Source organism: Patiria miniata, unplaced genomic scaffold (assembly GCF_015706575.1).
Source record: "Patiria miniata isolate m_02_andy unplaced genomic scaffold, ASM1570657v1 HiC_scaffold_5, whole genome shotgun sequence".
Lineage (NCBI taxonomy): Eukaryota > Metazoa > Echinodermata > Asteroidea > Valvatida > Asterinidae > Patiria > Patiria miniata.
Window position 1 is genome coordinate 12,285,120 of NW_024037072.1, and position 14,743 is coordinate 12,299,862.

Sequence of the window (14,743 nt, forward strand, 5' to 3'; positions counted from 1 at the left end):
TTTTGTGCACGTTATACTTAAGGAAATTGTTGGATGAGTCAAATAATGTAAATGATTTCAAAATTGTCCTTTAATCTTATCATTTATTATAAATTCATATAATTTGGCCAGATCGCAATGACTTTGAAGGTGAAATTCAGAAGAAAAAAAATATGGAGTGAATAGATTAAAGCCTTAAAGCTATAGTCCATCATTTCAAGAGCAGCTATCCAAAAAGTGACTGACGTAATTATTGTTGAAAAACATACTAGGTTGAAAGATAGTAAGGGGACTAAACTCCCTGTGAAATTATTCTTTCTGGCATGCTGTCAGTTTGAAGAAATCAACGAAAGAAGGCCTTTCCAACGGTGCGTCTTAAGACGCACCGTTGGAAATTTCCGTTAGTAGAGCGAAGAGCGCGCAAGCGTTGAAACGACGCACACGCACGCGCGCCCTCTATGAATTCGTCGGATCAGTGCGCGACATCGCGTAGCTGCATTCGGCTCAGTGCGAACGTGTCTCGGACGCTGAATTCAGGCCCAATTCAAAACATGATTCAGCAACTTTTGATTTGATAACGAGATCTTAGAATGTTGTTTTTCTCGAAAAATACAGCTGAAGCTTAGCTGAAACTTCATCAGCTTAGTTGTTTATCACAATTCTTTCGATTTTGAGAACGTTTGTTGCTTCGAACGAACAAAATGCACAAATTACAAATGATGGACTATATCTTTAAAGGTCCATATAATATAGAATATACATTGAAGTATAAATCTGATTTAGTTTGAACCGCTAAATTCAAGATTAAACGTTACAAAATTGAAGAAATCATAAACTCATAAATCATAAAATCATAAATCTTAAATGCTCATCATCTAAATCGCTAATAAAACTATAGTATCAGTACATGCATGTTGAGCACACTACTAACATCACATACATGATACATATCGCTAAATAGAGAGGAGGTTAATTTAAAAAACCTTGCACCTGCATTTCTTTTCGCAAACCGCCTTGTAAAAAGTGGCACAGTGGCACAGTGGCACATTACCCGGAATCTATACTGATTACTCGGATCTACTAATTTAATGAGAAAATCCTTGCTCAAATTGCAGACAGGACTGGAAGTATGTGAATTTAATCCAGTTGAAATGGAATCATTCAGAAGAAAACAATAATTGAGTTACAATGTAGTTTAAGAAAATCTTACGAGCGTTAGCAACGGAATCCAGTTTACGAAACCCTAAAAATTGTGCATACCTATTTTCTCTGTTTTCTAAAATTGTATATCTGAAACTACAAGTTAGTTGTTATGCTCTCTTCTTAACATTACTTTGGAGCAATAAAAACTTTGCTGCTTAAAACGAAGCAAAAATGCACCAAAAGAAATGGAAATGTTGAAGTTACAAAAGCAAAATCTTCCCATATGCCTTTAAAGTTCACAGATAGGAGATAACATTAAACAGAATTTATCGAACCAAACTTTAGTAGAAGCCTCAATGTCACAATGTGATACATGGATTAACTGGACAATTAAAAGAATATTTTAATCAGTTTTTCTTCTCATTTATGTGAACCCTTTTCAAAACCGTCCATAAATGAGCCATACGACTCGGGATGCATTTTTTTTTGAGATACGGGTTTAGCATTCCAATTTAATGTACATGATGAGATTGAAAACAAAAATCTGAAAGAATCAAATGCTATTTGGAATTTATTTGAAAATTAAACAGAATTGGTAAAGGAAGACTTAACTCACTGGATATAAGTTCAGAATGGCAGTGTGCGAATTCAATTACAGAAAAATGGAGGAGATTTAAGCACTATTTATTTACCGTTTTTGTGTGACGTTTACATTGATTTAATATACTTTCATAGGTTTCATGTACTTATATTTGGTTTAATTTGTAACAAATGTTAAACTTGATTTTTTTTCAAGGCAGGGATTTCTTTATGCCATGGGTGTATCACAGACGGGATGTTAGACTGAAGTTGTTTAGAGTTACATATTTTTTTGGAATACAATAACTCACACCATTCAAAGGGGGAAATTCGCGCTGCTTATTAGAACTCAGTTGGGTTTGTTTGGGTCAACATGGCTTTGTTCCCAACCAAGTATCATGATATCTTCCAGTTTGTTGGTGACATTCTTCGGTGCTAGCTCACGACGTGCAAGACGCAGTTTGACAGCTCGCAACTCCTGTCAAGCATTGTCCAGCAGTCTCTGTGTCTGCTCCATCTTCCGTTCAATGCTCACAGGGCTTGCATAGTCATGATCCTAAAAAATTTGAAAATGTTAAACAGATAATCCGACATTATTTCGAAATTTGTCCTTTTATTTAGGATTACGAACACGGAGGTACTTAGCCAACTGCGAGGAATATTAACAGAAAATCTGTTTTCGAATGTTTTACGAAGACAGGCAGAGTGGTTAGGGTACATCGTCCGCATGTGAGCAGTTCGACTACTATACACGGCTCTCTAAGATGCTGTGCAAGGGAGGCGAGCTCACGGTATCAGACGCAAATGATGGATCATCAAATATTGTGCAAACGAGAAGTCCAATTGACGTTAGTCGAGGCTGTGCAGCTCTCAAGAAACCGCCCAGAGTGACGGAGTATCATAATGCAAGAATCCAACGTCCACAGGACAAGGGACATCATATTTAATAATAATACCTTTCTCCGGTTGACACGATACATTAGGACTACGACTGAGTCTTGGGGTCTACTTACCAATTTGATGCTCATCCGTATGTCACTCAATGTTGGTTGGGGTCTGTGAACGGGGGCCATCGCAATAATGGACGTCAAGGTAGTTCTTTCCTTTGTCACATTCTAAAGGGTGGGATAAATAGTAGGAACGCGATTTAGCTTTTGGAAACAGAAGGTTCGAGGTACCTGAGATAATGCATGTTCTGGCAAATGACAACTGCAGAAGCGAAGGTATGAATTTAAAAAATAATAAAGTATGCATTGAATGAACACTATTATTTTAGACGTCTACAGTGTAGTAACTGATTTTAGCAATCCAAAGCAACTGAGTTCGATACCAGTTTTTGATGAGACTTAGTGTGCTGTACATTTTTCATTCTGATCAAACACACTAGACGACATACCCTGCAAATCAAGCCAGTGTTCTATTAATGAATCAATTAACGCGTTGTTACCTACTTTGCATCCGAGATGATAAATCGAAAGATCAATTATTAAACATTCTTTCTGATATCATTGTCAAAGAAAATGAAAATTATTCTCAAATCAAAGTCTTCTGCCAAAAACATGAACAACCAAATTGTGCTATGTACAATATCGTTGGCATCGCAGGGAGGGGTGAGGGGTTCAGACGCAAAGGGGAAACTTGCCGCCCCCTTCGCCCTTCCCCCTTTGCCGATCCCCACCAAAGAGGGGTAGGCCTACTAGGGGGAACGACGAGGGTTGGAGTTAATAATTTATTCTAATATATCGTATTCTAAACGACAGAAAATGCCGGGGAGAGGCCTTAAAAGGCCCCCAAAATAAGAAACCGTAATTGTTTACAGTTTTGAACAGCGCCCCAAGCGTCAAACGAAACCCCCACCCGCATTTGAAAAGAAACTCCTGGCGATGCTCATCTATACTTGGCAGTGTGGAGCTCCAATGAAAGGGAAAATGGTCGGCACCGCGTCCCTCTTGAGCCACCTCCTGACTGGTCCGTCATGGAAACTTTCTGGCAGAAAGTGCTCCGAGCAGAATGATGTAGGGCCTAGCTGCATCGCGGCTGCCATAGGTTCTTAGTCTGCGGGTCCACGCGCCTTAGCATTAACAGCCATTTGTTTCTTAGCACTTTGTTTCTTGGGATTCTATAAAATAAAAACATTAAAAAAAACAGATGACACAGTACAACTTCAGAGAATGAAATCTTCACGAAATTCAAGGGATAGTACGGCGCTCCATGAGTGCCATCCACTTCTTTATTTACTCAGATAATTTATCACTTCGTGTTGACACATCGCCGAGAGTAAGGCGACTTAATCACATAATTGTATCACTAAGTCGACTTCCAGAAGTCGACATGACGACTTGTCCAGATATATTATTTCGTCAAGTCGACTTTCTGAAGTCGAGATGACGACTTGTCCAGATGTATTATCTCGCCAAGTTGACTTCTCGAAGTCGAGATGACGACTTGTCCAGATGAAATATCTCGCTAAGTCGACTTCCTGAAGTCGAGATGACAACTTGTCGAGATAAATTATCTTGCCAAGTCGACTTACGATGTGCAGATGATGACATGCAAAAATCTCATTCTGTATGGATATCCCGTTGTTGAAGCACTGTCGTGGATTCTTTCTTGTTCGTCGGTGCATTTGAGGTTTTCCCCACCCGTTCTTATATGAACAATAAACTGGCGGAGGAACAAGAGATAAACTGTAGGGTATTGATTTGATCTGGGTCATAGTTAATTTGTGTATTTTTATTTTCATCTTGTTTTAAATTACTCCCCCAAGCTTCGTAGGAAATCACACCTCTACCTTGTTTTCCCCTATTTATCCCGTTGAAAAGTAATTCACTTCACGTTAATCATATATGGTTGCCACGGTTAACCCCCCCTTTTCTTTTAATGGCTGCCACGCCCCCAAAAAGGTACTTTTTTGGTGGCTACGAATCTGGAAAACACTAATAATCTATATAATTATTTCTTTGTGAAGTTCCCTGCTTTTGTAACAAGTGGGAAAAACCATTTTCACTGCGGGTATGACAAGTCCCGCCCCCTTTTTTTAAATGGATGCCACGCCCCTAAAAGGGTAAATTTGCGATGGCTCCACATCTAAAACATTTTCTCGCATGAATATAAACATCTGTGCCAAGTTTCACGCTTTTATGCAAAAGTGCACAATTTTTTCACATATCCGCTGGACTAGCTGACATTCCTACCAAATTTGGGAAGTATGGTCCGTCGCGTATGGAAGTTAGGATGAGGGAACAATGTGCCATCACATCCCCAGTCCCTGAGAAGACCCAAAATACCCAGCCCTGATCCCCCCCCCCCCCCCCGAGGGCGGATTCAGAACACAATTTTTGGTGGACAAAACAAATTCGGTCCCCAAAAAGTGGGTACAAAAAAATACGGCGAGGGGACGGGCCCGCGCGCGTTTAAGGGCCCGGGGAAAAATGGATTCTAGATGCTCTGTGGTGCGATCTGAGGCGATTTCCTGACCACTTTAACCATTTTTTTTAAGGAAAAGATGGTGGTGTACGCAGTGCCTGTCTTTATTGCGACGTCACTTACAAAAAAAGGTTCTTTTTTGGGTGAGGGCCCCCCCCCCCGGATCCGCCCTTGCCCCCGGCCCAGCAGTGACCGAACTGTTCTCAAAATAAGGACATTACTTGTGAGAGCCCTTCCGCTCCCCGGCTCAGCCTCAGCCCTCCCGGCAGTAACCTCTCTGAATCCGCCCTTGGGATAAATTATAAGACTACAATAGTATGCATAACGCTGCTGCTGTACACCTTTGAGGCAGGTTGTGAAGGACATTGTACATACCCTGATTTTTCGTTTGATTTTGTTCAGCTTCCTTGCAAGGAGGCTGAACAAAATCAAACGAAAAATCAGGGTATGTTCACACTGTGATCTCAGGCTGTCAATTCCAATCACACTGTGGCCACTGGTCCTCATCACATCGTGTGGAGGGGCTGCATTCACAGAATTACCACAATGTGACAACATAACAGACAGTGCATGGAGCTGAGCCTGGAGGAAGCACTGCGCTCACACTGTGTTCGTGGGGTTCACATCAGGCCCACCGCCAGCCCTGAGCATCGGGGGGGGGGGGGGGGGGGGGGGGGGAGTCACTACCATAAACAATACAAAATACATATGTATGGCTTTTGCCGTTGGGGGGCCAAGTGCTCGCCAAGTGGGGCCCGCTCCCCCCCCCCCCCCCCCCCCCCGGCGACGGGCCGGGTTCACATTCTGTTCACACTTGAACACAATAAGATAACACTGTTACTTCTTTTAACAGTGTTCCAACGAAAAACAAAATGCTTGTATCGTCGGACTAGTAACGAATGACGACTCAAAACCAATTTCCCGTATTTGTTCCCGCGTGTCAGGTGTGGCTTTCCTCGTGTCAGGACGGCGTTCCTGCAGGTCAGTAAGTGTTGAGATACCTCGCCGCGAGAACTTATCATCTCGCCGCCGCGAGATACCAACTTGATTTTTTTTAAATTGGTCCTGGCCCTCCTAAATCTTCCGTATGTTGCCATTAAAGAGGTTGTGGAATGCTCAAAGACATTTCCGTCATTTTTCGGATTATGTAGCCTAAGGTGTGATGAAATAAAAACGACTATTGTGTCTGTCATGAAATGAGTACAAAAGGTACTTTTTGAGAGCTGTTTTTCAGGTCCTGTTTCGACCCGAACGTGCAATTTGTGTAAAAGTCGTCGTTGGGGGCAGCAAACAAAACATGGTAAATCGTGACGTAATAAACAGGACTCCCGATGCAGCGTAGTATAAATGAGTCCTGTTTATTACGTGACGATTTACTACGTTTTGTTTGCTGCCCCCAACGACGACTTTTACACAAATTGCACGTTCGGGTCGAAACAGGACCTGAAAAACAGCTCTCAAAAGTACCTTTTTGTACTCATTTCATGACAGACACAATAGACGTTTTTATTTCATCACACCTTTGGCTACATATATCCGAAAAGCATTTCACAACCTCTTTAATGTTTCACCATGAGTTTCAATACCAGTCAACAACTGGGCCACAGATCGACTTTTTTTCTCGTGACTGACATTATGTTTCACTCAATGTGTATTTCCATGCGTAATCAATTGTTTATAAGACGTGAAAGCTCCACTTCATGGTAAAACCACCCTCGCCTACCACCAGGCTGGCTACGGCCTTGAATACGTTGAGTACATCATCCATGTTTCACTAACCCATTTTCAGTTGTTATGGTTACCAATGTTGCCTTTGTCCAGAAAGTGCACGAGACCCATGTAATTGATGGTATCGAGCTTATACGTGATGTTTGACAAAAGGATGTTCGGTGGGAAATTACGAATTCATGAGTTGTTCCAGTAACCTACTTTGCGTTGCCATTGGTGCCAGACAACTCAATAAAAATGTGCTGGATTTCACACGGGGAGATTTTCCACGTCATTTACGCTGCGCACGCCATTCATCTTCGGCCATGTAAAATTGATGTCGTAATATTCCACTTGATTAATATTCATATGGTAAGGTACTCCTTGAAGGACTACATAATGGCCATTTTTCAATTACACATATTGAAAGCCTTGTTGTTGACTCCATTTCGTTCCGTTATTATTTGGTCTAGCCATTTTGCCTCAGATCTCACTGACTTGCCTCCACTCAAGGGCGGATCCAGGGGGGGGCCAAAGGGGGCCATGGCCCCCCCCAAAACGAAACCAATTTTTTTTTTTTTTAATGTGACATCGCAATAAAGGCAGGCAATGAGTACACCACCATCTTTTCCTCAAAAAAAATTGGTTAAAGTGGTCAGAAATTGCCTCAGATCGCACCACAGAGCATCTAGAATCCAAAAATTTTTCGGGGCCCTCACGGGCCCCGAACCCCACGCCGTAATTTTTGAGACCCACTTTTTTGGGGGGGACCAAATTTTGTTTTGGCCCCTCCCAAAATTGTGTTCTGGATCCGCCCTTGCCTCCACTATGTACTTTGTCTAAAACATTAACTTTGAAAGCCCGTTTTCATGGGGCGCTGATAACCACACGACTTTCACACGAGCCTCTGTCTATTTCTATGGACATAGTTAACAGTATTCACAGCAAAAGGCACGCATACCTAAAAAGAAAAAACACTTTAGCTAATGTCATCATCACAATCAAGAACACTGAAGAGCATTTATTAAGAATAAAGCAACAGATACATTTTATCACAACGTATGTAACCGCTCTATAGAATCTTTAAACGTGCCAGGGTCATTTAAAGTTTTGTTCAAGTGTGAAACTTGCAACGTTTGTTACCGTTAGCTTGATTAACAACGTTCCTTTTTTTTTTTTATGAAAACTCGTGTTATATTTTTTGTAACTACATTTTGCACAATACGTGTACAATAAAATACACATTTTAGGGTTTTTTGGGGGGAGGTGCTAAAATGTGTAATCTATGTATTCAATTCTAGAATAGTTTTAAATTCGTCTATATACAGGTGAGTCAAAAAAAGCGGAACCCAAATCCTCCAAAATATTTTTCATATTTAAAAAAATATGTAGCACCAAAAATAATAATGACTGGAAAGCCAATTTCATAAGCTACTTTTAGATGAAAAAAATTACTGAAATTGCTCAATCCGTTCAAAGAATATCACCATTTAAACGCAATGACCCTAAGACCTGTCTCGCCCAAAAAGCAATTTATTTTGTGTTTTGACTGTTTGGAACAACAAAGAAAGACGGGCCTTCAAAAGGACTTTGTTGAATATTTTTAACTTTTAAACTGAGGTTTTATCGCTGGTGATGTTTGAAGACAATTGTGACGACAATTCTTGAAATCGCATTTTTGGTAGAGACAGGTTTTAGGGTCATTGCGTTTAATGGTGATATTCTTTGAAAGGATTGAGCAATTTCAGTATTTTTTTCATCTAAAAGTAGCTTATGAAATTGGCTTTCCAGTCATTATTATTTTGGTGCTACATATTTGTTTAATTATGAAATATACTTTTTAGGGTTTGGGTTCCGCTTTTTTTTACTCACCCTGTACGGTACACAATTTTTTTACACATTGGTGAGACTTCAAAATCAGTATATTTATAGTCAGTAAGATGTATTTATATAAGAATGAATTCCTCCGAGCCGAGTATTGCCCAGTACAAACGCCAATAAAAGCAGTGAATATTAAAGTTGCTAAAGCGATTACTATTTAATATCAATATATACAATAAGATCGATCCTTCCGCAATTATCAAATCAAATGTTCGCCAATAATTAGAAATGTGTAAATGTGTTTTGGCTTCTGAATCACGCGGAGCAACAGTGCAGTCCACGACAAACTAATAACTGGAAATGTTTAACTTTCACCGCAAGCTATATTTTCTCAAAGACGAGCAGAAAACCATATATGCTGATATTTACATGTATTATTTAGTGCTTACACGTAACTATATTTTCGTTTACAGGGTGTGAACCGTCTTGATATACATGTGTCTCCCAAAATATGGCAGTTACCTTGACAATGTTGCATATTTTCCTTTTTTTAATCATTTTCTAGAGGCGTAAACCCCGGCGATGGGGATGGGGAGGGAAGGGAGTGGCTATGACCATAACGCAAAAGCCTCAAATTGCAGGGCTCGAGCCCTTAAACGTTAACGTAAATACAAACAGTGCATTTAAAGCTTGTGTTCTGTTCGTTCTCAGTTTTTCAAAACTGTTTCCTAAATTTCGACCGTTGGAAATGTACAAGACTTCCTCAACATCGGAATCGTTTGTTTCTAACAACACAATGGGGGGGGGGGGGGGGTGATCCACTGGTCTACGCCTAATCGCTCCTTATCAAAAGTCTGGGGTGATGTATCATCCTCACCCCCTGCCCCACCCCGTATTTACGCCCCTGCTCTTTTCACTTAATATTTTAACTGCTCATAATTTTAATATTTATGTGTATTATCCGACGGTTCAAAAGATATTTTCTATTTACAATAGATGGCATTCATTACTTTAAGTCTTAAGTTACACATAAAATCACGGTGTGCCTTACAATATCTCATACTAATATTTACAACCTGCCTGCGGTTCTGTATAGAGAAGTTACATATTTTTCTTTAAAAATATAGACTTATATCCCAGTACTAGATACGAAATTGCGATGATAAATATTTATAAACACCCACACACACACACACAATTGTTAATGTTACCATGAGTTTTACTCAAAAATACAGGAAAGAGTACTAAATTAGCCTTAAATTTGCGTTCGGCATGCACAGTAATGTTCCATGGAATGGAACATTCCATCTGTCAACGAATGAAAATATTCTGACCACTGCACGAATATGTGAAACATCATTATTTGTTTTATATAACACCTGAATAAATCCTCGTCATCTGATCGGTGTGCCGACAGAAGCGTGACCTTGCAATGGAAGTTCGATTTACCATGGAATGTAACTTCTATTTTTACGGGGCGGCCGGGTCGGGCGTTGGGATGAATAATTCAATGACACGTGATCAACGGCCCACCAATCACATGACGGGGATTTAATCAGGCGAAATACGTCACTTGTGCTGCACAATGTCAACTTCGTCAAACAAAGCACTGAACATGTGCTTTTGTGTGTAAAAAAAAAAATTAAGATATAATTCAGCTTTGTTGAACACTGACGGGGGTACAATAATGAAAAAAAAGGTGTGATTGTGCATTTATTTTTCTCAAAAATTATCCTGCCAGTTTAGTTTGATAGTTCTGTGGATAGCAAGAACCATTTCCTGTGCAAAACAGATGCGAATAAACCAGTCAACACGGGTTACTTTTCTAACTCAATTCCTACCTATCGAAATACACTTATTATCAAGTATTATTATTATATTTCAATATCAAGTGACATTTTGGACAATTATACAAATATCTAAATACGTGTGGGCTACTACAATTTTATCGTGACATTTTGAACTTTTCATGTTTTAAGACGAGCAGAAAACCATACAATTTAATATCGTGAAGAGATTCTTTATATGTTTCTGTAAACGTTTATATTCTTTTCACATTGAAAACCTTCCATTTAATATGCTCGCATAATTCCTGCAAAATCTCCGAAATCGTGTCGGTATAACCTCGATGATTGAACTGCCTTCTTTCTTGTTTTTGTGTTTTACTCATTTAATTTAACAATCTTAACTGTTCATATTTTCTCCATGTTGGCTCGTTAATACACAAAAACAAAGTGTTTTATTAAATCGTATTATTTCCTTTTGTATTAATGATAAACAAGAATTCGAAAGATGTTTTATATTTACAATTGATGATATTCTATACTTTATTAATGTAAGCAATTTTGTCTATCTATTATGTGCTTCAATAATTATTACTAAGTGTTGTGTTTTTAATTTTAAGGTGCTAGCAAATTCGTGATGTATTTTTCCCATCTGACGGCATGTTCCGACAAAGGGAAAATGTATGTTTCATTGCACCTCTGCCAAAAACACGCGTGGGATATTTCAATTTCATTCCAGAAACATTCATGATCTGGAAAAGGCAGCAATTTTAGCCAATCACGATGCATTCAATAGTTAGAAGGGTGATGATAATCACACCGTCCGAGTGAGAAAAGCTTGCTCCACCTGCAAAGACAAAGAAAGGTGAAATTGGAGTTATTAAGGAATGCTAACTGATGCATTTTGGCATGTTGTGCATCGGAAGAACTTCGGATTTTGGATACCTCTTCAATACCATGAATATCAACTGTGCGGTGAAATTGGGTAAATTTGATTGGGCGCCCTCTGTATTTCCAATGATGTCATGTTAATGTGTCCATGTGTCTTCTAATAGAGTTTTGTGTTCCATGCACTTAAAGATTTGTAGCATGTTAGCAATGACAGGCCCAAGCTTGAAACCGAAATTGTATTTCTGAGAACATTTGGTGGGACCCCCCCCCCCCCCCACCTCACAAAAAAAATATTCGGTGTCTTGAACACCTTACCTGTGAGAGTTGCGAATATTTCACGATTGTTTTGAAGTTGAGAGGAGGGGTGAGTACTTATCAGAGGTATCTATGTGAATTGATTTACTGGTCTGCACCCTTAAGTATCAAAATGACGGCGCCCGTCTTGTGGTGTGGTATTTAAAAAATGAGAAAATAATTGTGAAGCGCTTTCAGACCTTCCGTATAAAGCGCTATAGCACCGCATTATTATGCATTATTATTAATGCTGACAAGTAAAGCAATGTGGGAACAACACCAGTGGTAATAATTGTTTTGCAAACATCATACCATGGTCTTTTGAGTTTTCTTTTTTTTTCCCGTCTACAACTTGCAAAAACAACACAAGGTAAGCTGTCCCAGAACAACGTTTTGGCACTGCAGTCTTGTTGGCAAGGGTGGATCCGGGGGGGGGGGGACGGAGCCTGCCCCCCCCCCCAAAAAAAAGAACCCAATTTTGTTAATTTTAGGTGACGTCGCAATAAAGGCAGACACTGCGTACACCACCATCTTTTCCTAAAAAAAACCATGTGGTTAAAGTGGTCAGAAATTGCCTCAGATCGCACCACAGAGCACATAGAATCCACATTTTTCGGGGCCCTTGAGCGGGCCCCGCCCCACGCCGTAATTTGTTGACCCCCCCCCCCCCCCCAAAATGGTGTTCTGGATCCGCCCTTGCTTGTTGGCATGTACTTTCTACTTCCTTCATTTTTGAGGTTCATATTTCTGCTCTGCAGGCCACTAAATGCTCCTTTTCCCAATTCAAGGGGCCTGACAGCACAGGCCCCATGTGTCACAAATTTGACCAAATTGATGGGTGGAGAAACAAACATAAAAGCTTGCACTCAGTATAACTGATATTAAAGGAAGGCTGGGCATTTTGATCATAGTACTATCACAATAAAGCTAGTGGCAATCCAGTTATAATAAGGTAATGTTCTAAAACCACCATTGTAGGCACAGCCCCTCCCTAGCGTCACACCTTTCATCCAATCTAGTTGGAAATGTCTACACCCAAATCCATGTACGTCGCAACCAATACACTGACAATTTTAAATGCAAGGGGGCTTTTGATTGCAATTTCAAATTGGAAGAGGAGGTAAGGAAACGTAAATACAACACATTTAAAGGGAAGATACAGCATTTGCAAACATCAAAAAACGAAATGACCAAATTATCACAAAATACCTACTGGATTGTAAGAGAATGATAGTCCAAAGCATCCTGTAAAATCGTGGCTCTTGATGTGCTAACATTTTCAGCGTTGGAGAAAACTGGCTTTTTTTTCAAAAACTGCTTCTAAGTTTTCATATTTATTTATTTCGCATTTTCTTTGCCAATAATTACACACCTGTGAAGGAGTACAAGCCTGCTAGACTGATTCTTTGACCTTACAATTCCCCAAAGTCTAAAATTGCTCCGTTTCATCTTAAGTGGGGCCAGGGAGCCAGACTACAAGAACATGATATGTTTTCTTGGTTTTTCCAGCATCTTCAAGCCCAAAACGTGAAACAAGACAGTTTAACAGTATTTTCTATAACATACTAATCCTTCAAATCCATTTAAGTCGGAAAATTGCAGCAAAAGCAAATTTTGTACATTCCTAAGGGGCCATTCATAAAGTACGTAAGCGCGAGGGGTGTGTGTTAACATTGCGTACACTATGTACACGGGGGCGGTTCCTAGCCAATGCGTGCGTACGCATGCAGAGCGATAATTTGCTTTGAATAAATTGTCCTTAAATCAATGTACTTTCACATATTTAATACGTACCAGTACCAGCTTTTATGCATCGAAAATCGAAAACACTGTACCCTTCATCCCACCTTTTAGATGTTTCTTCCAAGTGCCACCAGTAGACATCGCCAGCAAACGCCTTTCAAGTTAGAAGTTATTAAACCGCGACACGATAAGAAGGCGATTGTCATACGGTCCCCTTTGTAGTTTTGGTCATTTTTTTTTCATTCCAAAACAACTTCTGCAACCTAACGCTGACTTCTCTTTAATCTAACGACAATGTTTTTTTGTGTGTTTTGAAATTCGAACAGTATCTTTCGGTAGAAAATGCGATTTTCTTACTCATTGAACAGTTCATGCAATGTGAATCAACGCGGTTTTGCGCATTCACGGTGCGTCGCGCGCGGTGATCGCCATCTTTATTTTCGTGTTGTATGTTGTGATCTTCGTCATCGTTTTACCCCAAAGTTTCACACACACAAAAAAATCAACACCCTGCCCTCTATCCACGTCACTCTTGATGGTTTTAAATGTCGCTTACTAGTTTGGTAAGTTCAATAACCTAACAGCACAATCGCCAATGAAAGGACTGTTTCAATAATTTATATACCAAGCAAGTATAGCGCATTCGTATTGCTCATGTACATGTACAGTACATGTACATATAGATGTACATGACATGTACATTGTTGAATGCGTGTGCATGCTTACTGGGGGAGGGGGAGGGGGAGGGTCTAAAAAAGTTGTCAATCACGGTAATATTTCGTGCGTACGTACTTTATGGACGGTCCCTAAACAGGCAAACAAGTTGTTTACGGGCCTGTCACTGACCCCAGGCGCTTTTTCTTTTGTGAACAATAAACAAAAATTTGGCTTGTGGTTCCTTTTGTTGGCCCTATGAATTGACTCAGGGAATTTTTTTTATTATGAAAAGATTGCAGATCAGTCAACCGGCCTCATATTCATCACGCTTTACTGTCAATTTCTCTCTCAAAAGCTAGTAATTGAAACCACTGCACTAAATGGTTCCAGATTTGAACCGTTCTTAGAACTTGTATTTCTAGTTTATTTGTGATGTAAGGGGCCCTAAACTCGTTCTTTTTGGCAATGGAGTGGATTGATCTCTTTTTTTATGGTGGCGTTTCAAAATGGCGATGGGCTTCATCATTACTTGTAGGGGAAAAAAAATCACCAAAACGTTATTGGTTAACTCAAAACGAAAATTGAACTGAAAGTAAAAGAAGGTAAATCAAGCTTGAACACCAGTTCGGCCTCTTTTGTTCCCTAACCATTTTGTCGAAAACATCGAGTAGTGCCGTTAGCGTCCACAAAGAAAGCTGTTTTATCATACCCGTTAGTCC